The following is a 26873-nucleotide window of genomic DNA, read 5'->3' as shown; positions in this document are numbered from 1 at the left end:
ATTTCAAAACTTTTAAATTTGAAGGGTTAGCTATGAACCTAAGCAGCAACAGCCAGCACATAGAAACTGGGATAATCGATGCATGTGGTGTGACAGTGAAGACCATAGGTATGTGAAAGAGTGTGATCAGCTTGATAAAGCTTACAAGAAGAATGTGGTTTTATGGAAAGACATGAAGATTTATCTCAAGGGAACAGGTGAGATACTCCGCTTAAACTTTGGCAGGGGCGGTATGAAGAAGCTAGTGGAAGGAATACAGCATAATGTTGCTCTTGTGGAAGCAGCTACATATGGGCTACAAGTTTGTGGTAAGGGAGATGATGAGGGTACAGGTGCAAAGGGCCAGCTGTATGCTTTAAAGACAGCAAAAGTAGGTAAGGTAACGTATGGGAAGTTACGCCAAGTAGGGAATTAAATCCGAGAAACTACTTGGTGGACCGATCCAATAGATTCTCTATCAGTGTATGCATATATTGCTAAATCTCAAGCCAATGAAGCTATGGTGGAAGAGAAGCGGAAAAGGGATGAAAAGGTTGTTGGGATGTCAAAAAGACCAACAAGATCCACCAGCAAGAAAGAAGAAGGGCCCGCTCCTTAGCCTGCTCCTGAAGTGGTTATGGAGGAGGCTCCGAAGGACAAAAAGCAAGGTAATCCTAAAGGACCCGCGTATAAAATCAAATTTGATATTGAATTGGCTACATATTTGAAGAAGGTTTTTGAAGAGCGTATCCTGAGTAGTAAACTAGAGCTCACATTTGGGGATATTTGGGAATTACCAAGCGCTAGTTCCATGAGGAGATCATTGAAATTACAAAAAGGAAGCGACAGATAGCGAGTGAGCAAGAGCCAGAATCAATTAAGAATCAAGTGGTTCATCACATTTAGCAGATTCTTGAGGAAGAAGAGTCAAAGCCGTTGTGAGCGGGATGGAAACACACAAAACGCCTCTATAACAACCCGACACACACTCTTGGGAAGATACACACACACACACTATGGGGCACCACTCGGCTTACACAACACACCTGGCCGAGACAGGGAACACACCTCTGGAGTGAGAGGAGAGAGACTATCCACTTGCCCACTCCACACAAACACACACACACACCCAAAAAACTCAGCTCAAAAGAGGAGAATTTCTGTTGTTTAGATACAATTGAGCGTGGGCCAACACCAATGGGGCAAATAGCTCACACAATATGGGTAAAATAAGCCAGATACAATCACAAATTGGAGCAGAAACTTCGCTCATAGGAGAAACTTACACAGCCAAAACAGCAGAAAAATAGTGAGGAGTTTGAAAAAATGGACAGCGCCATCGCATCCGGAACGGAAACCCAAGTCTACAATGTCAAAGTGCTCAAATCCGACCTCGCATGAGCAATTTACGGCCAAAACAGGCTCCAAAAACCCCAAACACACACCTGCGGCTGTTCCTCCTCTCTCCTCCACGTTTTTTCTGGTCTTCTCTCAGTTTTTTCAGTTCCCACACTTATCTTTATTAGTTGGGAACCCTTGGCCTTTTAGATGACCTCAAACGGACCCCGAACAGGCCAAAAACTGACCTCGCAGTGCATAGTTGTCACCCTGCTGCATCCATGCGCACACCTGGCACTCATTTCTTTTCAATAATGCGTCTCTCAACCACATGAAGTGGCCCCAAAAAGTGGTCCTAATGATGACCTTTCTGCACAACTCTCACAAGAAAATACCACTTTGTGTCCGTATTCATCCACGTGCAAATATTGACCCCGTTCGCCCTCCTGACGCCACTAGATGCCATCTGACGCACCTGCTTACCTCATGTTGTCGGCCCGCGGATAGATTCCTCGATAATTTTAACGCGCTATAAACTCCTCATTATTGTAGAAAAAACATACTGGTACTGGTGATAGTGAAAATCGATGCACTATCTACATGCTATCCTACCTGTACACATGTGGGGCCCACGTAACCACCTGGCTATGGAAATTGGGCAATCCTTTATTCGATGCACCATGCATGTGTATGTACATATGCACAATCCCTTGCTCCAAAAAAATCCTGACATAATTTGCCCATCCCCTAGCTTGCTAGATCATTCATGATCAGCAGCAGCAAAAAGAGATATGAGACTTGCCGTATCACAGGTCTCCTCATCCCTCACCAACAACTCCTTGATCCACATACAGCTCATCCTGCTCGACCATCATCAACCTGGCATGATACAATTTAAGACGCAATCCATTTACCCTTGACTTATGTAGAAACCCATCCAGGTTAGCCAACTGATATGTACCATTCGGGAAACACTCCACTACCTTGAAAGGGCCTTCCCACTTAATTTGAAACTTCTTTTGGAAGGTGTTATCTAGCTTACTATTGTAGCGCAAAACCAAGTCATGTTTCTTGATACCCTTACTTTTGACCTTTTCATTTATCTTTGCCAAAGCCTTATCCTGCATCTGCCCATAATGCTCCAATGCGCTCATCCTATCCAACTGGACCTCTTGTAACTGCAAGAGCCTCTCTTTGAATGCATCACTAGGCGGCCCAAGAAACTTCTCTAACATCTTGACCGCAGGCAACTCTACCTCCACAGGCAATACTCCTTCCTTTCCATACACCAAATGAAATGGAGTAAACCATGTACCTGTCTTCACCAAAGTACGGTAAGCCCATAATGCACTAGGCAATTCCAAATCCCAATTCTTTCCTTGGTGCTCTGTCACTTTAGAAAGAATTTGTACCAACTCACCATTGAATCTTTCATTTAAGCCATTACACTGCGGGTAATAAGGAGTGGTATGTTGGTGCCTAATCTTCATCTTTGTGCATAAGAAGTCTAGCAGTTTAGCTCTAAATCCTGGCCCCTTATCTGAAAGTAGCTCTAATGGCACCCCAAACTTGCAACATATTTCATCATACACAAATTTTGCCACATCCTTTGCAGTGATCTTTTTTACTACTATAGCCTCTGCCCATCTAGAGAGATAGTCCACTGCCGTCAAGATATAGCTTTTGCCCCTGCTTGTGATAAGTAACGGGCCTATTGCATCAATCCCCAACTTTTCAAACACATCAAACGTCATAATGGTTTTTCGTAGTTCTGGCTTCAACACTTTCTTCCCAAATGCTTGACACCTATTGCAAGACCTACACCAATGGTGAACATCCTTGTGCAAACTAGGCCATACATACCCCTCTTGCAAAATCTTATGCAAGGTGATCTTTAGAGCAAAATGGCCACCACATGCGCCTTCATGATTCTCTTCCAACACTCTGTAAAGCTCCTCCCGCCAAGGTACACGTCTCAACACGAGATCATCCCCTTTCATGTATAAGACATCACCAATCAATTTGTACCTGTATGCTCTACGCACAAAGGCATACTTCTTAGACTTCTGAATCTCCTTCGGAATGATTCCTGTTAGAAAAAACTCCTCTTCTTGAGCCAAACTTTCTTGGCCATGATAAAGAGGTAAAGTGGTCCTCAACACAAATATCTCCCCAATCATGCCTTGAGCTGCTTCATGTGCCTCTCCATTTAGAGCATGTTCAATGTGTCTGATGATCCATTCTTCGAACTTTTTTAACAGGCCTTTAATTCTGAAGCACATTTCCTTCAATGAGGTGTTCTTACTCTTCCACACACCCAGCACTTGCTTCACCACTAACAAGGCATCACCTTTTATGCTCAACCTTCGAACCCCATGCTTCAAACAAATGTGTAATCCGGCTTCCAGAGTAGCATATTCAGCCTCATTGTTACTATGAGCATCCAATTTGAACCCTCTCTTGCATACTAGCTTCCCCTCTGGATCATAAAGTGCTATAACCCCTGAAGCTGCATCATGGCTCTTTCTGTATGAACCATCAAAGAGCAACACATGTGCATTGCTGATCTGTGGCACTTCTTCAACTACCTTTCTCACCACCTCTTCCTTAACAATAAGGGGATTCTCCTTGTAGGTCAACAAATCAACTAGGGTAGCCCTTGTACTATCTTCCACTAGAAAAGAGAACTCAAACTCTTGCAGCTCAATTACCCATTTCTTCACCACATTTGACATGTTAGTGCCATTAATTAACTGTGGCAAAAAGGCTTAACTCATCAAGAAAACAAAAGGCTGTGGTAGCAAGTAATGACGAAATCGTCGACAAGCAAATATTACACTGGCCATCACTAGCTCTACTTCCGAGAACTTTCTCTCCGCTACCAACTTCACTCGGCTTGCGCAATACACTGGCCTCATGTAATGGCTGCCCTTCCTCTTTTGCAATAGCATGGCTCCAATGGCATCATCCCCTACTGATGGATTAACATAAAACACTTTCTCCCAATCAGGAGCCTGCATGGCTGACAACCCCCCTAACACCTCTTTCACCTCTTGAAACACTTCTTCACACTTGTCATCCCATTGCAATGGATCATGCTTTTCCACTTGTTGTAATGGATAAAGAATATGAGAAGACAATGCAATGAACCTTGCCATGTACTTCACTTTGTGTATAAAGGTTGCCAATTGCTTCGTACTCGTAGGTGATGGAAGAAGAATAATAGACTTAACCTTGTCTGGATCAGCCTCAATGCCATTTTCTAACACCATGTGGCCCAATAACTTCACCCTTGGCTGTGCTAGATGACATTTATTTGGATTTAGTTGTCCTCCACATTCATCATATCGAGCCAATACCATCTGCAGCTTCTCATGGTGTTCAACCCTACTGCTATAAACACAGAAGTCATCCATAAAAGCTTTAACACAACTACCAATGAATGGTTCCAACACCCAATTCACTCTCTCTTGATAGAAGGAAGGTCCATTTGACAACCCAAATGGCAATACTGTGTAGCAATAGCAGCCCCATGGCGTAATAAAAGTGGTCTTTGTGCAGTCTTTAAGAGCAATCTTCAATTGAAAATAGCCTGAAAAACCATCACACACACTGTACCTCTCATAACCTGCCAATGAATCCAAGATCTGATCGATGAATGGAAGAGGATATGGGTTCTTCTTAGTGGCTGCGTTTAAGGGCTTAAAATCTACACAAATACTCCAATTCCCATCCTTCTTTGGACTGACTACTACTGGACTCACCCATTCTGTGGTCTCCACAGGGACTATGAACCCTGCCTTCAACAACTTGTCCACCTCTTCTCTCAAGGCTTCCATTTTCTCTTGACCCATCCTTCTTAGCCTTTGACGCACTGGCTTAGCACCTTCTTTCAGCTCTATATGCATCTCTTTGCCCTTGAACCCTCTGATCTCTTCATATGAAGTAATGAACAAATCAGGAAAACTAGCCAGCGTGTGCAAATATATATCCTTCTCCATAGCTGAGAGGTCTCCACTGATCATTTGTGTCATCAATTCCTGTTTCTTTGACAACTCAACCTTGGTTTGCATCAGCCCTTCAATCACTTCGTAAGGCCCTTCACTTTCATCTTCAACCTCATTCGCAAATGCAACTAAACCAAACTCTTGGATTTCTTTGTCCATCAAAAGAAATGCAACATCTACATCCTCATCACTGCTGGTAGTGCTATCGCTGTCCTCATCTGTCACTGTGGAAGAGTCTTCATCACTAGTCTCATCCTCATCTTCATAAAGCTCCTCTAATCGTTTCCTTGTGTCCATATTATAAAGCTTCTTGGTACCTGTCTTTCCATAGAGGTTAATCGTACCATGTCGCCAATCTTGAACAGCCCCCACTTCACGTAACCATGGTCTGCCCAGTATAATAGGATATGCTCCCAACCCTGCTGGCATCACATGAAAATCAACCACTGCCTTTGCATCATATGCCTCCACTTCTAAGCTCTTTACAACACCCAAGCATTTTACTTTTTGATGGTTTGCCAATCTAATCCGAAAACCTGACACCCCAGCAACTGTGAGACCCATCTTCTCAACGCATGAGTGTGTTATGACACATATTTGGGCTCCGCCATCCACATAACCTTGTCCCAAATTTTTCCTTTTATGCCACACGTCTACTATTGGACAAATGTTTGGTAGCTCATCCATTGCCAACACCTTTACTGAACCTCTCTCTGGCTATTTCTCCATTGGGTAAACCATCCTCTTCCACTGTCGCTTTAGCTTAGGCACCATCTCTATAAGCTGCCCAAAAGTAACATCTGCCTTCCTGCTTGTCAGATCCTCCTTCAAGTCATAGCTTAATTGCCCATCCCCTAGTGGAAAATCTGAAACATGAAACTTTCAACGAGCTCTCCTTTTCCTCTTGGCCTTGACATCCTCGCCTTCATGGCTCTTTCCTTTCTTCTTACTAGGACCTGGGGCACTTCTTCCTTCCTTATCCTCTGTGGTCCTCTTCCCAATAGGCATCACTAATGTATCCTCTAGCTTTCATGCCTTCTCCAAGGTGACTACACTTAGCACTTTTGTCTTTCCCTTTTCCTCCTCGGTCAGTCCACTGGTTCCTTTGACTCCCTTAATTTTGATGCCATAATCATTTGAACTAGTTAGCACCTGTCTTGGCAATGGATACATGTCTCCCCCCACCCTTGGTGGCTTATCACATTGCGGGCTGATGTGACCCAACTCTCCACAATTATAACATGTGGGCGTGTGCCTCCAAAACCTACCATTGCTTTGTCCAACACCATTCTTAGGCCTTTCTTCACCTCCTAGCTGATTTGCAAACCTCCCTCGACCTCGATTATTTCCCACTTGACCTAGCATGTTTAGGCTGAGATTCTTCATCAAATCTACCATTTGCCTCATGTCTTGCCTTAGCCCATCATATTGCACTGCTGTAGTGACCACTGCTGGCATAACCTGAGTAGTAATAGGAACCACTGGTTCGTGATGAACCCCTGACATGCGACCTTCTAAAGACTCTATAGGCTGAAATTCAGACCTCATGGGCAAAGACTCCACCCCTAACTGGCTCATTTTCCTCAGCTTCCACTCTTTGTTCCTTGCTACCTCTAGTGCATCTTCATATGTCCTAGGCTTCTTTAGCTCCACTCTCCAACGTATATTCTCCCAAAGACCATCCAAGAACCTGTCCTTCTTCATCATGTCAGGCGGGGGTACCTGTGGTGCTAAGGCCTTGCACATTAGATCCCATGCCAATGAAAACTTACGTATGTACGCATCTACTAGCTCACCTTCCTTTTGTACCAAAGCCTATACTTCTTGCCACACTTTGTCAGGATCTTCTATCTTCACAAACTCCAATTCCAACCCATGTCGTAGATTGTCCCAACTCAACCTTACAGGTGGATCAGCCACACGCAACTCCTCTTCAAATGCTTTAGACCAAACTCGTGCATCACTCTTCAAACAAATTTGGAGAAGACGTAATATCTGTGCAGGGTCATGAATCTGGTTGCTAATGCAGGCAACCTCCATCTTTTCCAGAACTTATTCCACATCTTCATCACTTCTTCCATGAAACTCTAGATAAGAGAAAGCCATGGCTACCCAAGTTTCAATGCTTTGAGAACCCCTTTGAACACATGTGCAAGAACCCAAAACTTTTGACTACCCAATCCCCAGAAACTTCAATGGAGCTCAACTTTAGATAAGGACAAACACATGCACATCAAATGAGTTTTCATAGTTGATCATCGGAATTACAACAGGCAAAGGACATTCCAAGATCTCTCGTAATCTTCTTGGCCCGAACATAAAGACTATGCGCTGCTGGAAAAAAATCTTCCTGGACACATGAACATTTATCTGGATTCTTTGACTTAAATGAAATGGAGTGAATTGAGGGCCATTTTGATCATCCATTAAAGCCAACCATGAAGCTCCCAAGAAGGCACACCTGACTTAACCTCTGATTTTGCCAAAATTTCAGCAGCATAACAGCATAAATGGCTCAAAAGACCAAAAAACCAGCCATCATAACTTGGAAAAAATTTGGCAGAGTTTCCCCAGAAATAGAGCAGTAGGAACCCAAAATATAGACTATATATGTATGCATAAGCTGTCAACAATAGAGCCCGAGCATCAAGTAGGACTCACTAGTACATAGCCTATGGCGAGGTCACAACAAGGGTGCGGATCTCTACATTTGAGAATCCCCCAGCTCAATAAAAACCTCACGCTATCGACCCTCACACGAAGGCTAATGCAAATCGTGTATAGTCAAGTCTCAAAAATGGTTGGGACTGCCAAATACAACCAAGTATGGCTCCACAAATGCGTACAATGGCAGTTTCCACAATTAACGTACAATCCAGCAGACAATGCGCTCAAATAGGCGCCAAGTGATGCATACCCACAACAACTGCAAGTGACATCACTGCTAGTATATCACTGTACTCCAGCTACGTGTACCTGTGTGAATCACTTGTACCTGTGCCTGTCCCTGTAACCTATAACCTGTAATCTGTAACCTGCAACATGTAACCTGTAATCCCCAATCTCGAAGCTCGAAGCTCGAAGCAGAAGGTACTAGAAGAAGATCCTTCGTGGGGGCGCCAAAAGAATGTGAGCGGGATGGAAACACACAGAACGCGTCTATAACAACCCGACACACACTCTTGGGAAGATACACACACACACACTATGGGGCACCACTCGGCTTACACAACACACCTGGCCGAGACAGGGAACACACCTCTGGAGTGAGAGGAGAGAGACTATCCACTTGCCCACTCCACACAAACACACACACACACCCAAAAAACTTAGCTCAAAAGAGGAGAATTTCTGATGTTTAGATACAATTGAGCGTGGGCCAACACCAATGGGGCAAATAGCTCACACAATATGGGTAAAATAAGCCAGATACAATCACAAATTGGAGCAGAAACTTCGCTCATAGGAGAAACTTACACAGCCAAAACAGCAGAAAAATAGTGAGGAGTTTGAAAAAATGGACAGCGCCATCGCATCCGGAACGGAAACCCCAGTCTACAATGTCAAAGTGCTCAAATCCGACCTCGGATGAGCAATTTACGGCCAAAACAGGCTCCAAAAACCCCAAAAACACACCTGCGGCTGTTCCTCCTCTCTCCTCCACGTTTTTTCTGGTCTTCTCTCAGTTTTTTCAGTTCCCACACTTATCTTTATTAGTTGGGCACCCTTGGCCTTTTAGATGACCTCAAACGGACCCCAAACAGGCCAAAAACTGACCTCGCAGTGCATAGTTGTCACCCTGCTGCATCCATGCGCACACCTGGCACTCATTTCTTTTCAATAATGCGTATCTCAACCACGTGAAGTGGCCCCAAAAAGTGGTCCTAATGATGACCTTTCTGCATAACTCTCACAAGAAAATACCACTTTGTGTCCGTATTCATCCACGTGCAAATATTGACCCCGTTCGCCCTCCTGACGCCACTAGATGCCATCTGGTGCACCTGCTTACCTCATGTCGTCGGCCCGCAGATAGATTCCTCGATAAGTTTTACGCGCTATAAACTCCTCATTATTGTAGAAAAAATATACTGGTACTGGTGATAGTGAAAATCGATGCACTATGTACATGCTATCCTACCTATACACATGTGGGCCCCACGTAACCACTTGGCTATGGAAATTGGGCAATCCTTTATTCGATGCACCATGCATGTGTATGTACATATGCGCAATCCCTTGCTCCAAAAAACTCCTGACACCGTGGTGGTTTCAAACCCGATTGTACCCGAGGTAAGAAACATGTATCTTAATGATAGGAAAGACGAAGAAACTATACCTAAAAGTCACTTTTCAAGGACTCATTCGGCCAGAGCAACGACAGAAACTGTGGTAAAGCTTGGCCACATTGAAGAGCCGATCTTAGCTCTTAATGACCATGGTTCAAAAATCAATCTTATGGCAAAGAATTTGCACCAGAAGGGGAAGTGGCCTATTGATGTGGACCATGGGTGGTGGATTAGAGCTGCCAACATGCTTCCAGGAGATCTTTACAGTGCATTTGCAAATGTCAAGGTCACTATTGGGGATGTCTGTGATGAGCAAAACCTTTTTATACCGGAGCACTCCTCCTACCCACTAGTTTTGGGATAGCCCTACATTATGGCTGTGGGGATGGAAATTAAGGTGCTAGATGATGGATCGGCCTATGCAAGGGTTTGGAGCCGAGATGATAAGAAAACAGTTCAATTATTAACTGTATGTGTTGACCATGCAAGAAACAAAGACAATTTACATGATCGTCCAATGCCAAAGATACGCAAAGAGTTCAAAGAACAAAGATTTGTTCAGGATTTTCTTGGGGTTCCACTATAAAGCGGGATTATGGTGGTACAAGTGAGGAGAAGCTCTCACAAAGAGAAACCTTCTCTTCAACATTTTTGGGATTCACATCTGAGGGTTCAATATCTTATAGAAAGTTTAATGACTTACCTAAGTGGGAGAAAAAATATGTTTCAAGTATTCAAAGTGAGTTGCAGGATTGTGATGTGTTGAAACCAGATGATGTGATTTCAGCAATCTTCAAAGAGATTTCTTATGTTCACACTATATCAGAGCTTGAGGATATCAAGAAAAACAGGTTAGAAAGTGGAACTGAAGTTGTTAAGGTGCACTCAATGGACATGTATGAAGAGATGGACATATACAAGGCACTTATGCATGTTGAGGATGACTCGAGTAAAGCAGTTGAAGCACAATTAGAGACGACGTACAAGACAATTGCAATGAAAGTGAGACCAGTGGCTACACCTCTACCAGAAGGAAGTGATGGGGTGATTAAAGAAGCTTCTCGACAGCCTATGCTCAGGAATCCAAAGAACATTGGGCATAAATTCACTAAGGAGACAATGCAGCAGCAGCTGAAGGTTGGAGAAGATGGTTTTCTCAATGAAGAGGAAATCAAGTGCTTTCAAGGTATGCTCGAAAAAAATTGTAAAGATTTTTCTTTTGAGCCAAGTCAGATTGGGTGTGTGGATCCAAGGGTTGTTTCACCTATGCTTATATTCACTATTCCTCACATGCCATGGGCTTACGTCCCATTCTAGTTCCTAAATCTCACTTGCCAAAACTTATCAATTCGATTAATGAAAAGATATAAATGGGAATTTTGGAGCCATCGTGTTCTCCATACTCCAATTGATGGTTCACAGTTCCAAAGAAGAAGGGTACTTTAAGGTTCATACAGGACATGCAGTCGGTTAACAAGGTAACAATCTGCATTGTGGGTGTTGGCCCAATTGTGGATGAATTTGTAGTGTCCTTTGCACGTAGATCAATTTACTCCATGGGTGATCTTTAATCTGGATATGATCAATTCTAGTTAGCTTTGGAGAGCAGGGATCTTACTACGATACGTACACCTCTCGGGTTGGTAAGGATGTGCTCATATGATGAAGGACATGATTAAGGTATTAAGGGCCATTATCCCTCATGTTACTATGCCTTTCATTGATGTCTACCAATTAAAGGCTATGAGGAAGGCTCAAAAGATGAGGTAAAAGATCAGAGGGGCCAACATCTCCAAATAGTTTTTCAAGCTATGAGGGAGAATAAACTTTTCATTAACCAAAAGAAGAGTGAATTTTTCCTCCAAGAGATTCAATACTTAGGTCATATCATCTCTCAAGATGGTATTCATATGGATCCAACCAAGCTTGAGGTTACAAAAGGATGACATAACACAAGCAATATATATGAGCTATGAAGCTTTATTGGTATGTTTGCATACTATAGACGTTTCATAGCTAAATTCTCCTGAATATGAAAGGCCACTACATGACTTGTTGACCAAGAAAAATGTTAAGTACATTTGGAATGCTAAAGAGAAAAGTTCTTTTGAGAAGCTTAAAGAAAATCTTACCTCTTAGCCCATGCTTACACTATCGGATCTCTCAAAACCATCTGATGTCCAATGTGATGCTTGTGGAGATTGATTGCCTTGGAGCAGTTTTGATTCAAGAAGGGCATGCCATTGAATATGAGAGTCAAAGACTCAATTCCAATGACCGAGTACTGGGCATCTACAAAAAGGAGCTACTAGATTTCCTACATGTCTGCGACACTTGGAAGCACTATCTATTGGAGTGGGGACTCCATTTATCCTAGAACGGACCACCAAAGCCTTAAGTACTTCATGACACAAACCAAGCTCTCCGACAAACAAATGAGGTGGGAAAATTTTCTCTCGCAATTCAATTTTCATAGTGCTCACATTTCTGGCAAGCACAATCAAGTAGCTGATGCACTATCATGACGACCAAGGGAAAATGTGGTGTCCATAGAAACTCACAATGATCTATCTTTCATGATAGATGAGTATGCTACTGACCCCAATTTTAAGGATGTAATTTCAATCCTTGCCTTAGGGAAGAAAGAAGAACCATTCACCTTGTAGGATGATTATCTTCTCCATAGAAATCGGCTATGTGTTACTCACTCTCTTCATGAGAAAGTGATATATGAATCCCATGCTCCTCTCTATGCGGGGCATAGAGGGATTCAACCTACTCATCGAGGAGTAGAAACATATTTCTATTGGCCTACCATCAAAATGGACATACAAGACTATGTGTCAAAATGTGTGGTGTGCCAAAAGACAGTATAATACGGAGAAGCAACCTGGATATCTCCAGTCTTTGCCAATTCCTGATTCACCATGGGAGAGCATATCCACGGATTTTATCTTTGGATTGCCCAAGTCCATCCATGGGAATACGGGAATATGGACAATACTAGAGAGATTTAGCAAAGAAGCACATTTTAACAAAAGGGTTTTTTAATTGATTTTAGAGAAAAACCTGTACATTATTGAAGAAAAAGGGGTCATTTTACTATCTTAAGCATGTACGTAAACGGGGGTTTTTTAATACCTTTTGCTTGCACGTTATATGCATAGTTTCTTAAAGGTGCACCCCCCGAGTTAAGTAAATGACCAGTAAAGGCTATATAGGGGAGCATAAATGGATTGATTACCTTCACTCTGGTCAAAAAGGGGAGAAGCACATGCTCCCACCTTTGCATCTTATCCCTTACTTTCTCTATAACCCATAGGAATATTTTCTTGTGAGTTACATCCATTCCCAGAGGGGCTCCTAGGTGTTGAAATATCTTCCCTTTTGACACTATCTCCTCGGTCCACATTGACGGATCGAACGATTCATTCAGAGAGAGAGATTAATCTCTTCTTTTCAATGCTACACTTTGACCCTGAAGCTAAGGTATACATTAGAACAATTTCTACAACTTTTCGAATAACTAGAGGGCATGCTTTAAGGGAAAGCATGGGGTACTCCATGAAAGGATTTGCCAAAAGTTGGTCATTGTTAGGAAAATCCAATCCTTGAGTCTCCCCTTTAGCAACACTGTCTTCGAGTAATGTTACTAGATAATGGGATCCAATAGCTAACATTAGAGGGGCAAGTGGACAACCCTGTTTTATTGATCTTTTAAGAGTCACATGTATCCATAATTTTTTCATTGAAGAGGAGCTGCAATTGGATATCAGTTGGAAAGACGCTTGTCAAACAATCATCATAACTTCTAATCAACAACTCGTTAAGCTTTGTGCAAAAAACTGTTTGAGGTCTAGAAAACTTTCTAAACTCCTTAGTATTGGCTTCACCCACATAATTCCAAGAAGTATAGCACTACATCTACTTTGGAGACCCCCCATGAACGAATAGAGATAATTATTTTCTGATTGATTTTTAATATAAGGATTTGTTTTTAGCTTTAAGCTAAAGTAAGGATGTCAAAAATGAGCAAGCATATTATGCCTCAAAGGAAAAAAGTTGTGAGGCCACAGCGTTTAGAATCCATCTCCCCTCTTAGCCTCTACTCCTTATTATATAGGTAACCCGTGAGCTCTGCTCAAACTAGCACCTGACCTCTAGCCCTTGGCCTAACATTACTCCCCCCTTGGAGAAGCGTTTTTGCCCTTGAAAAAAAAAAGAGAATTTTTTTCTTAAGAACATTAATGTTTTCCCAAGTGGCGCATTCATCATATTTGTCTTTCCATTTAATAAATGCATCTCGACGCACATGAAGACGCATACATAGATCATGCTATTCCAAAATGCACTCATGTTCATGCGATTGGATTGTAGGTTCAATAAAATCCGACCAAATTTTGTTGGTCAATGACATTGTCGTTCCTATGAAAGCATTTACGTAAATGACTTACATGAAATACCATATGAATACGAGAGTGTGCAAGTAAATTGAGTTTGTAGACAAATCTCCAACTTTCTTGAGTATTTTATAAGACACAAAATATCTCGAAGATAGTTAAGGTTTTGGCCCCCTTCTGAGAAGGTAACTTGTTGATATTTCTCATCCTTTATTAACACATTAAGTTTGAGCATCCGCTTCAAGATCACCTGTAGTATTGATGTTAAATTATGTATCCGATCATGTAAATGTAGCCCTTTAGAAATCTATTAAACTTGAGACCACAATCACACATGATATTGTTGGGAATCCATACACTCGATATAGATTATCAACAAGCAGCTTAGGTAGCTCTAGTGCTTTAATTGTGGACTTGGTTGGAATAAACTTGGAAAGTTTAGTTGATCGATCTAAAACTACCCATACCAAGTCATGACCTGGTACAGTGGTTGGTAGACCCATACTAAAACTGATATAGATACTTTCCCATTTACCATTAGTAATCTTCAATGGATGCAAGGGACCTCCTGCTTTCAAGCACTCTGCTTTATTCACTTGACATTTTTGGTAATGCAACACATAGTATTGAAAATACACGTGTAAACCTGGCTAGTAAAATTTTCATCGTATGAGTCAATAAGTTTTCTTTACGCATGCATACTTTGCACTGGGATTTCCATGACATTCATAAAGAATTTGGCACCAATCTATTGATACACAAACTCTTTCCACAAAATCTATTGATAATGCAAATGATTTTGTAGAATCCAGGATAGCTAAAATAGAAGGTGTAGCTAATTCATCTTTGAGAGAATCAAAACTTTTCTATTGAGCTTCTCCCACTGAAACGTTTTTTCCTTGGCTTTTAGTTGGTTCATCATTGGATCAGTAATGTGAGCATAGTTTTGAACAAATCATTGATCAAAATCTTAATATCCCAAGAAAATCTATAGCTCTTCTAGATTTCTTGGAGAAGGCCATCTCCTAAAGGTATCCACTTTGGATTTATCCATATGCAACCCAGTAGCTGAAATGACATGTTCCAAATAGTGAATTTCCTCCTTGAGAAAATCATTGTATGTCTCCCAACCTAGAGCTTAGGGTGACTTGATAGTTCATCTTCCTTTTCTCAAGATTTAATGATGACGCCTTACTCTAAAGTACATAAGCAGGGATATGAGCAATATGAGAGAAGAAATCATCTATCCTTCATGTTTGTTAATGTAAGGTTCATATACCACAAGCTAGGTAGATAAATCAAAGGTATTAATGGGAGCTAGATCCTATATTACAAACATAAAGTTTCATTGACATACCTAGGATCTATAAACAACGCCTTTTTCCCCACGTTTAAGAGGCACGGCCGCCATTCATAAAGTCCTAGATATGATATGCTACTTAGCATTAACTCTAGCAAGTAGACTTATGAAAAGTATCCAACTAAATGGGTCCACCCTTGTGTAGATATAGTTCCATTTGGATTCTAGTCTCCCACTTTCCATGCCAAATTCATCCATTCCTAGTGTTATTTATTTACTACCATATTTTTTTACATGTACAATCAGGGTTCATTAACTTTAGGCACGGGTTCTTTTATACAACCCTTCAAACATCACCCAAACAAACTTTCTCAAGTAGGGTCTAATGAAGATAATCCTATATTTTAACAAAAGGAATTATCCAACTTCATGAGTTTGCCTGTACTCTTGGACTTTCTCTATCTAATCAAAATGGCCTTGGCAAAGGTTTTCTTATTTGCTAGCCGTGAAGTCAGCAATTAAAATTTTCCTTGGTGCTAGCGATACGTACTCACTAACTGCAAGAGGCAATCTCCACAATCCACAACTTATTCTCCACCAAACGTGGTATTTCTCACTAACCACGAGATCCATTTTGCAAGAGCATGCCCTATTCCTTTTCCAGGGATAACTTTCCATAGTGATCAAACAAGCTTACCCTAGATCAAATAGTTATTTCTTCAAACCATTCTAATATGTGACAATCATTGTAATCACATTCTTGGTTAATTCAGGATATCATAAGATTCTAAGCCATTCTTTCAACTTAATTTATGAAACCACATGCTTGTCTCTTGTTATGATAATCCATGCAGAGGCCTAGTGTGCCAAATTTTTTTACGGAAACTTTGAACAAAACTAGGTATGGATATCACAGTAAGGGACATGATTGGGAAGGCTAAGCTTTCCTCTCAAGGTTCCCAGTGGAAAGGTATGGAGATGCACGACAACCTAATCATCCATGAATAGTCAAGCCTTTAACTCAAAGGTACATCGAGGCAACTAGTACAAAAGTTCAATAGAGGAGTGGAGGCACTAGAGTGGGGAGATCTAACCATTTACTTCCAAAAATCCATCATACACTGGTCCCTTTGGCACTCTAAAGCTTGTAACCTACCATTGAACCCTCTTTAAGGGGACATACTATCCAAAAGGATGAACAATAAATTTGTAAGACATCTGGTTCGTTTCTAGGATAACATTAACAGGAGATGGAAAGGTATTGATCGACTAGCTTCTCAGTTCAATTTGAGTGGGATAGAAAGACTGATGGCAATCAGAGTTCTAGAAGGGCTGACAATTGTTGTATGTCCGTATATTACTTGGCCCAAGAAGAAGAAATTTGGAAAACCAATTACTAAGGATGTTTACCTCTTTCTGATAGACTTGTCTCATTGGTTCGATCTCTCCCTTAACAAGAAATGAATAAAATAGTGGCCAGGTGAAAGATGGGGGATGATAATGAAGAACTTATGGTATCCACAATGGCCCCCATCTCCATGAAGTTCTTTATATGGAAGGTACTATGTGGGGCCCTACCAAAAGGAGTGAAAATTTATGCTATAGGGATTCGATTAGATAAATTAAATGACTATAAAAATTGGCATGTGAGGACCCCCCTCACCTATGCAAGGACTACGCAGCTATCAGCAGCCTAGCATGGAAAATGTGCAAGTGGGTTCAAAGGAAATGGAGGATAGGTTTCTCTAAGAATGACCTCTTCATTGGTGCTATGTGGTTGAAGAGCCACATGCTCTTGGTATGTACTCAAATCATCAGGGTTTGCTACTTCAATGAAATTTGGAAGGCTAGGAACCATATGGTGTTTGAGAATGCTCTTGTAACTGCTAGCTTCACAAAGATAGTACTTGAAAGCAAGGAATTGATTGTCTTCATTAGTAAAAGAAAGGACTCAAGTGACAAGTATTGGGACATCAACGCCATTTTGATGGTCTAGTGGGTTGCCGCTTTGAGAAGTCTAATGTAATCTAACATCCATCAAGGTTCAACACAAGCTTGAGGTTTCTTTGTACATTATTTTGATGAATACAATACATACACTCACTATTGGGAGTTTGGGGGGAAAAAAATATATTCCTAGAGAATATAGAAAAGATGGGAGTAATTGAAAGGAGCTACTTTGTGAGAAAGGAATGATTATATGGATATGGGGTCATGATACAATTAGAAATAGAATATACAATGCTAAACAAAATGTAGGTTTTCATGAATAGACCCAAAGTATACTGATTTAGATAGATGTTCAGGATCAGGTTGTAGCAAAGCTCAAAGTAGTGAGAGATGCATATTCTTTGTAGGATGATTTTTCTGCATAGGTTAATGCAATTGGCAATACAACACAAGTTGAAGAAACATAACATGTCAAAACTGAAGCTTATATTTTGATTTTTTATTTTTACTTTATTTTTAAAAAATTATGGGAGGGAGGGGATTGCTAAAGCTAGTGGTTGTACCATTAGCAATCCAAGTGATAATGTCAAAGTCTGAGGATGCTTGTTATTCTATGGCTGATGTATGACAAGATACCTTTGACATAAGAAATGATATTTATGATCAAATGCATGAACCTATGCTTATTGTAGAGGAGAATTATACAAAGATGATGGTGAAAATAGTAAGAGAATTCTATTATTGATTCTTTTCTATATAGGCTATATGGATATGATTCAACTAGTGAAGATACCTCTATTGATGAGATTGCCTATCTAGAGGCGGTGCAAGAAAGGTTACTACATACAGAGAAAGGCTCTGCAAGTGACACATGAATCTATGAAGAAATTCAAGCATAGGACTTAACCATAAATAGTTATGTATATAAGAATTATGTTATGGGAGCATAGATGCACTAGACGTCGATATCAAAAGAGGCTCTACCCCTATGCCATATACACAGTTGTATAAAGCACAAATTCAAAGATCTTTGATAGATGATGATATGGAGGATTGTGCCATTCAAAAAGATGTTATTTTCCTTCCATGTCTAGGTTCTAATGATGAGGATGAAGTAGCACAAGATAAAGTGTTTTTCCATGGTGACTCTGAAATTCCTAGTGAAGATGGATTGCAAAAGATGCACGAGGGTTTCAAAGCTAGAGGAGGTGAAGATGGTGAGCTGACTAGTCCACCAATTTTGCAAGGGAATACAAATTATCAAAAAAATTGCTAGTCTTCTTAAGGGTTGTGGAAGTTATGATTCGATTATGGTGATTTATCTATCAATGATTGTTTGAGTGATAATATCTCTGCCATTAGAAGGGAACGACTACTCTTACATGCATTCTTATAGAGAGATAAAGGTTTTGATTACCAATGGGATATGGATGTTGTCTTGTGATGCAAGGAAAGTTCTAATTTATTGTATGGATAATCAATGCTACTTGTTGTCTATGATGTTTCAAACCATTCAAAATTAGGTGAGCTTTTGTGGTGATAACTAAACTTAAACTATGTTTCATTCCGGGAGCTACACCTTAAAAAGTCATTTCTATCATGTTGTGTGATTAGAGACTAGTTTAAAAAAACCCTTTACAGATTTGCTAGATTGGAATAAAACTACCCTTCTTTTAGTGTGTAAGACCGGGTTGCGGGCAGGGAGGGGGGAGGGGCAGGGAGATTCCACCGTCATAGTACATGTGTCTTTAGGAAGGTGCAACATACAACAAGAAAATTATTCTCTTCAAAGTGTGATCTCAATACATCTAGTTGAGCTTTATAGACTTTTTTTGTAAGTGTCTTTCTTTTTGGTCTACATAAGGCCTTAGGAGACTCCCAAAACTCATAGGAGGAATTACAGACTCTTGGATTATTCTTGTAGAGACCAATTAGAGGCCATTCTTATAACCTTGTTGATGAGGGGAACAACCAAAATTCATTTTTCGCTGGAATGTGTAAGAAGGCATTAGCTGGCGGCCTTGCACACTCTCTTATCATTCTAGTTATTGTTAGGGGGACAACACTCTTCCATCATCTTACATGTGCCACTGTGAGTAATCACCTAGATTTTTATGTTTAATCAATTTATTCTAGGTTGGAAAGTCTGGCTTGGTTGGACTTCACATAGAAATTTATCAGGAACATTATATTTACTTATAATGGAGTGTAGAGAGATAAGCATTTTGGAAAAATAGAAAAGAGGACCCTCTATGAAAATTTGGACATTTCATAATGGAGTGGGTTCAATTTACATGTTTTACATATTAAACACCAAGGAATATGCACATCAAGCATCTAAACATGTCATCAAAGAAAATTTATGGGAAACGATGGAAATTTCTAAAAACAAAAAGCAATAGCAAAGTGCAAAACACTACTTACTTGGTAATCCAGTACAAGACTCATTCGAGTGTTCAAGACATCAAACGTTGTTTTTATTAAGCTACAAGAAAACAATGTGAATAGTTAAATTTTTTGTCATGGAGTGAGGCAAAGAGTGTAAATGCATGTGGACCATATAGTGCACATCACACCAAAGTGCCTACAAAATTATGGGGGAGAGTCAAAATTGTGTCTCCTAAAAACCTATAAGCGATTCAACCTATGCCATGTCCCTAGTCTATATGTGCAGTACAAGCAAACTCATACATACGGAATTTTTCATGCAAATTACAAACCTTGTAGACTTGTCAATGTGAATTCATGCTCCTCTCTTTGAAATTTCCACCACTATGAATATGTATACTTACTTTGTGTAATGATTGAGGGACTTTTGTTCTTGTCCACCTATCCACCTCCTCTTATAGGTGCCATGGCCCATCTTTAAAAGACCCCTAAGCATAGCATACTATAGTTGGCCTTGCCTAGCTAGGTAACGTGCCCCACATAGAGGGCATCTTACCCTTCTCCTGATATTACTTCCCCCTTGAAGAGTAGTTTTTGTCCTCGAGAACGTCAATGAAAAATCTCTTCATCAGAGCACCAACATTCTTCTAGTATAATTTGCATTAGACGTACTGGTCCACTTGAAAAATATCATGAATCCTATACCCATGCATGGATCTATCTACTCATTGCAAAGAATCAAAATTAAAAAACTATACGACATGGTTTTCCAAAGAGATTTTACCTTTGGCGAAAGGGTTCTCTTCCAAGATATCAAAAAAATAGAAGAGTTAACACCAAAAAAGATGCTCTAATTACTCTATAAGCTAGCCGCTCCATAAACTAGATGATAGTAAATTAATGAAAAATAATCAAGCAAATGATTAACTATTCGACATGGTTGTGACACTACAAAAAATTGGTGCCCTGAGTCAAAGTCCATGGGTACATTTACTCTCCACATGTGGAGTATATTTGTTGTTCTCCTTATAAGAAGAAGAGCCTTGGGTGGACTTTTGCCGTAGAACTAAACAGATGTTTCTCTATGGTTAGACATGTCTACATGATATCTGAGTTAGTTGTACGTCTACTTGAAAAAATAAAGTGTCTCCATATGGTTGTAAAATTCTTCTAATTGAGTGCCAAAGGAGATTGTATCTAGGATCAAGGCTTCCATCCAAACTATACACGCCTAGTGTCCTAATCTAGTAAGAAAGGATCTTGGTTTGCACTCTGTCCAAGGTTTTACACTCACCATACCATCTCTAGAGACTCTTGGAGAATTTTACAAGAGAAAAGTTGGAGAAAAACTAGAGGGTACCCATCGTACTTGTTGAACCCTGAAATTTTGGTCTCCAAGTTTGGAACGGACCTGCCCCCAATTTAGAGACAATTAAATTGGCATATTCTTAGAATCTTGCCTATGTGTCTTGTTGTGATTTTCTGAAAAGTGTACCAAAGTTGGGCCTTGAGAGTTTCTAATGCATCCAAAAAGGTCAAAATTGAAGTTTCTCAAGTGAAGCATTGAAAAAAATCTAAAAAATATCAATCTTGGTATCATCGAACTCATCTTTTCATGAGGATTCTGATGCAATTTTTAAATATTCAAAATGATTAGATTTTCAAAATATACCCCAAGAATATGAAAAGTAAAAGGCTTGTTTGTGAATCGTCCCTAAGCTGACTACTTTACCCTACCTCTACTTGAAAAAAACGAAGTGTCTCCATATGGTTGTACAATTCTTCTAGCTAAGTTGCCAAAGGAGATTGTATCTAGGATCAAGGCTTACATCCAAACTATACACTCCTGCTAGTGTCCTAATCTACTGAGAAGGGATCTTGGTTTGCACTCTGTCCAAGGCTACTTGTTGTCTATGATGTTTGAAACTATTCAAAATTAGGTGAGCTTTTGTGGTGATAACTAAATTTAAACTATGTTTCATTCCGAGAGCTGCACCTTAAAAAATCTTTTCTATCATGTGTGATTAGAGACTAGTAAAAAAACCCTTTACACATTTGCTAGATTGGAATAAAGATACCCTTCTTTTAGGGTGTAAGACCGGGTGGGGGCGGGGAGATTCCACCATCACAATACATGTGTCTTTAGGAAGGTGCAACATACAACAAGAAAATTATTCTCTTCAAATTGTGATCTCAATACATATAGTTCAGCTTTTTAGACTATTTTTGTAAGTGTCTTTCTTTTTGGTCTACATAAGGCCTTAGGAGACTCCCAAAACTCATAGGAGGAATTACAGACTCTTGGATTATTCTTGTAGAGACCAATTAGAAGCCATTCTTATAACCTTGTTGATGAGGGGAACAACAAAAATTCATTTTTTGCTAGAATGTGTAAGAAGGCATTAGCTAGCGGCCTTGCACACTCTCTTATCATTCTAGTTATTGTTAGGGGGACAATACTCTTCCATCATCTAACATGTGCCATTGTGACTAATCACCTAGATTTTTATGTTTAATCAATTTATTCTAGGTTGGAAAGTCTGGCTTGGTTGGACTTCACATAGGATTTTATCGGGAACATTATGTTTACCTATAATGGAGTGTAGAGAGAAGCATTTTAAAAAAAATAGGAAAGAGGGCCTTCTATGAAAATTTGGGCATTTTTATAATGGAGTGTGTTCAATTTACATGTTTTACATATTAAACACAGAGGAAGATGCACATCAGGCATCTAAACATGTGGGCGAAAGCAAATTAAAGGGAAACAATGGAAAATTCTAAAAACAAAAATCGATAGCAAAGTGCAAAACAATACTTACCTGGTAATCCAGTACAAGACTCATTCAAGTGTTCAAGACATCGAATGTTGTTTTTATTAAGCTACAAGAAAACAATGTGAATAGTTAATTTTTTTTCATGGAATGAGGCAAAGAGTGGAGATGTAGACCATATAGTGCACATCACACAAAAGTGCCATCCAAAAGTATGGGGGAGAGTCAAAATTGTGTCTCCTAAAAGCCTATAAGCAATTGAGCCTATGCCATGTCCCTAGTCTATGTGTGCAGTACAAGCAAACTCATACACACGGAAGTTTGTAAGCAAATTAAAAACCTTGTAATCTTGTCAATGTGAATTCATGCTCCTCTCTTTGAGTGTTCAATTTACATGTTTTACATATTAAACACATAGGAAGATGCACATCGAGCATCTAAACATGTGGCGAAAGCAAATTAAAGGGAAACAATGGAAAATTCTAAAACCAAGAAGCAAAACCAAAGTGCAAAACACTACTAACCTGGTAATCTAGTACAAGTCTCATTCAAGTGTTCAAGACATTGAATGTTGTTTTTATAGAGCTACAAGAAAACAATGTGAATAGTTAAATTTTTTGTCATGGAACGAAACAAAGAGTGGAAATGTAGACCATATAGTACACGTCACACCAAAGTGCCATACAAAAGTATGGGGGAGAGTCAAAATTGTGTCTCCTAAAAACCTATAAGCAATTGAACATATGCCATATCCCTAGTCTATGTGTGCAGTACAAGCAAACTCATACACACGGAAGTTTGGATGCAAATTACAAGCCTTGTAGTCTTGTCAATGTGAAATCATGCTACTCTCTTTGAAATGTCCACCATTATTAATATGTATACTTGATTTGTGTAATGATTGAGGGACCTGTGTTCTGCTCCACCTATCGACCTCCTCTTATAGGTGCCATGGTCCATCTTTAAAAGACCCCTAAGCATAGCAAACTACAGTTGGCCTTGCCTAGGTACCGTGCCCCACATAGAGGGCATCTTACCCTTCTCCTAATATTATTCCCCCCTTGAAGAGTAGTTTTTATCCTTGAGAACATCAATGAAAAATCTCTTCACAAGGGCACCAACATTTTTCTTATATAATTTGTGTTAGATGTATTGGTCCACTTGAAAAATATCGTGAATCCTATACACATGCATGGATGTATCTACTCATAGCAAGGACTACACATTAAAAAAAATTCACAACATTGTTTTCCAAAGAGATTTTACCTTTGGCCAAAAGGATTCTCTTCCAATATATCAAAAAAATAGAAGAGTTAACACCAAAGGAGATGCTCTAATTACTCTAGAAACTATCAGTTCCATAAACTAAATGATGATAAATTAATGAAAATCAATCAAGAAAATGATTAACCATTCGACCTAGTTGTGACACTAAAAACATTTGGTGTCCTAAGTCGAAGTCCATGGGTACATTTACTCTCCACATGTGGAGTATATGTGTTGTTCTCCTTATAAGATAAAGAGCCTTGGGTACGTGGACTTTTTCCGTAGAACTAAACGGATGGTTCTCTGTGGTCAGACATGTCTACATGATATCTGAATTAGTATGTAGGGTAAAGTAGCCAATTTAGAGACAAATTTTTTTGGGCCCCAAGTTTGGAACGGACCCGCCTCCAATTCAGAGAATTAAATTGGCATATTCTTAGAATCTTGCCTATGTGTCTAATTGTTGTGATTTTTTGAAAAGTGTACCAAAGTTGGGCCTTGAGAGTTTCTAATGCATTTAAAAAGGTCAAAAATAAAGTTTCTCAAGTGAAGCATTGAAAAAAAACCGTAAAAAATATCAATCTTGGTATCATCAGATTCATCTTTTCATGAGGATTCTGATGCAATTTTTAATATTCAAAATGATTAGATATCCCCCAAGAATATTAAAAGTAAAAGTCTTGTTTGTAAACCGTCCCTAAACTGGCTACTTTACCCTACCTCTACTTGAAAAAATAAAGTGTCTCTATATGGCTATACAATTCCTCTAACTGATCAGTTGCCAAAGCAGATTGTATCTATGATCAAGGCTTACATCCAAACTATACACTCCTAGTGTCCTAATCTAGTGAGAAGGGATCTTGGTTTGCACTCTCTCCAAGGCTTTACATTCACCATACCATCTCTAGAGATTCATCTTGGAGAATTTTACAAGAGAAAAGTTGGAGAAAAACTAGAGGTACCCATCGTACTTGTTGATACCCTTTATAAAAATAAGTGGAAAGTTTTATGGCACACTCAGTGTCCTTGCTTGTAAAAGGAACTAGCATACCTTGAAATGGATTATGCAAATACTAAACTAATAATCCAAGAGTTTGCAAACATGATAAAATTTGTTGGAGCTCATGTGTCCTTGCTTGTAAAAGGAACTAGCATACCTTGAAATGGATTATGCAAATACTAAACTAATAATCCAAGAGTTTGCAAACATGATAAAATTTGTTGGAGCTCATGTTCGACTGTGAGAAAAACAATGATACTCTGCGAGTTTATGGCATTTGTGCCATATGCACAATTCTAGTGGTGATTAATGTCTACAACATTATGATTCGTACTCACCTAGATCATATGTAATGGAAAAATCGTCAAACCTTCCATAGCAAATGCATGCAGGAAATCTACATTTACGAGATAGCTTGCACATCACCCTTGATATCATAACAGAAACTTTAGATCAACGTTAGGACCTTATCGCTTTTGAAACCTTCCTTGATACACGGTTACTGATTGAAAAGAATGTCACCAAATAATGAAACCAATCCAACAATTAAGAGGGCTTGCCATCACAGAAGAAGTATATGGCATGGTGTGTAGACTTGGAAAAAAAAGACTAGGCTTGTAGCCTTGACATCGGTGTCCTTGCTACACCATCCTATAGTCCCTTAAAGCAATGGGGAAAAAAAACTTATAAGTGAGTCATATTCATTGAGTCCTCTCTAAATATTGCTCTTCATGTGATTGGCGGTCCATGTATAAGACCCTATGACTACCATGTAGCTTTAGCGCCTCTTAGCCCACAATCAGAACTCTTGGAAAAGCAAAGCCGATATCTGAAGCTTGACACCGCAGAGGGTGCCCAAAATTGGGTACTCCAATTGGAAAAACCTCTCAAAATACGAAACACAAAGTCCTCGACGATGACAACAACGTGCAAGAGAAAGAAACATTCAAGTCACCCTCTATTGGTCCTCGGCGACATCGCTACACAAGTGAAAGTTATCAACAAACATAAGATGGGACTCCTTTTCACGGTCATTTGCACAACAAAAAGTGAAGGTCACCGTTGCCCTTCTGCCCTTCCAAGCTGTCTTGCCTTTGCATGTTTTTTGCCAAAAAGATGGCAGCAGTGCTAAAAATAGCAATGATAGCCCTTCCAACACCCACAAGAAGTGTTACTAAAGTTCTAATACCACTCTACTGACTATAATAAGGGACTATAATTTTCTCCTCTTAATCCGAGCACGTCCTCTTATTACAGGTGCCCTGACCTATTTTTCGGAGACCCTAAACATAGCACACTATAGTTTAGGAGCCGTGTCCCACCCAATGGGCACCTTATCCTTATCATAATGTTGTGGTACACATCGCATGAGATAAAACAGACTTCAAATAGAAACTTGAATGAAGTTTCAAAAAACTCACCGTTGTAGCCACCAGCTAGTGCAAAACTCGGCATGGACATTCTTAAAAAGGAATGAAGTTAACCACAATTGTCAATTTTCCATATTGTCAGGCAACTGAAAAGTTTGTAAAACTGTATTTTTTGTGAGAAAATGTCATGAATGTTTTAGAAAGTTCCCAAATCTATCATACCTCCTACTAGACCTCAGCTCTCGCCCAACAGTATCCATATCCACCTGACGGACAGCTAGCTGGGAAAACCATAAGGGATGGAGATGTTGCTCAAGAGATCAATACAAATTTAGTAACGATGGACATCCCGTCATTGATTGATCAATCATAAAAGGCTTGATGCCTTTGTTTATGAACACCTTCGTCGTATTTTCCACCCTTTGTCTTCATGGGACATATACCGTCCTGGCGAGCCAGTATTACGCATATATGACTCATGAGTCATGAGAGAAGAAGGAGAAGAGAATAGAACCGCAGAGAGGCAGGCAGAGAGAGAGAGAGAGAGAGAGAGAGAGAGAGAGAGAGAGAGCACAGAAGAAAGGTAAGTCATGAATGATTGATGAAAGGAGCATCGTGGACGCCCTCATACTTGACTTCTAAGAAAGGTTTTCCGTTATTTACGTGGCAGCCTATACTTACTCATTTACGTGGCAGCATATAATTGATCAGGGAAGTATAGAAATTGAAAGTAATTATCGGTATCAACAGCTCAACGCTCACGGTCATGACGTCGTGCATGTGCATGACGTCGTGCTCTTCGTTGATTGCTTCCG

General features: G+C 39.9%; 1 long non-coding RNA gene across 2 annotated transcripts in view; it reads right to left on the bottom strand.

The window, feature by feature from the left end:
* Positions 1–26635, bottom strand: part of LOC147460030 (uncharacterized) — a 73608-nt gene extending 46973 nt beyond the window's left edge. Inside the window, exons 1-4 of one of the 2 annotated variants that reach the window (XR_015187747.1) lie at positions 26281–26635; positions 22947–23007; positions 22471–22531; positions 19688–19748 (exon numbers count right to left, since the gene is read on the bottom strand). This is a non-coding gene — a long non-coding RNA (uncharacterized LOC147460030). The remainder of the gene's footprint in view (positions 1–19687; positions 19749–22470; positions 22532–22946; positions 23008–26280) is intronic. The other variant, XR_015187746.1, reaches the window with a different exon arrangement.
* Between the last annotated feature and the right edge of the window lie 238 nt (positions 26636–26873).

This window comes from Adiantum capillus-veneris, chromosome 4 (genome assembly GCF_014529385.1).
Source record: "Adiantum capillus-veneris isolate H3 chromosome 4, ASM1452938v2, whole genome shotgun sequence".
In the NCBI taxonomy this organism is placed as follows: Eukaryota; Viridiplantae; Streptophyta; class Polypodiopsida; order Polypodiales; family Pteridaceae; genus Adiantum; species Adiantum capillus-veneris.
Note: the sequence above shows the minus strand (reverse complement) of the source record. Positions and strands in the feature narration are given on the sequence as shown.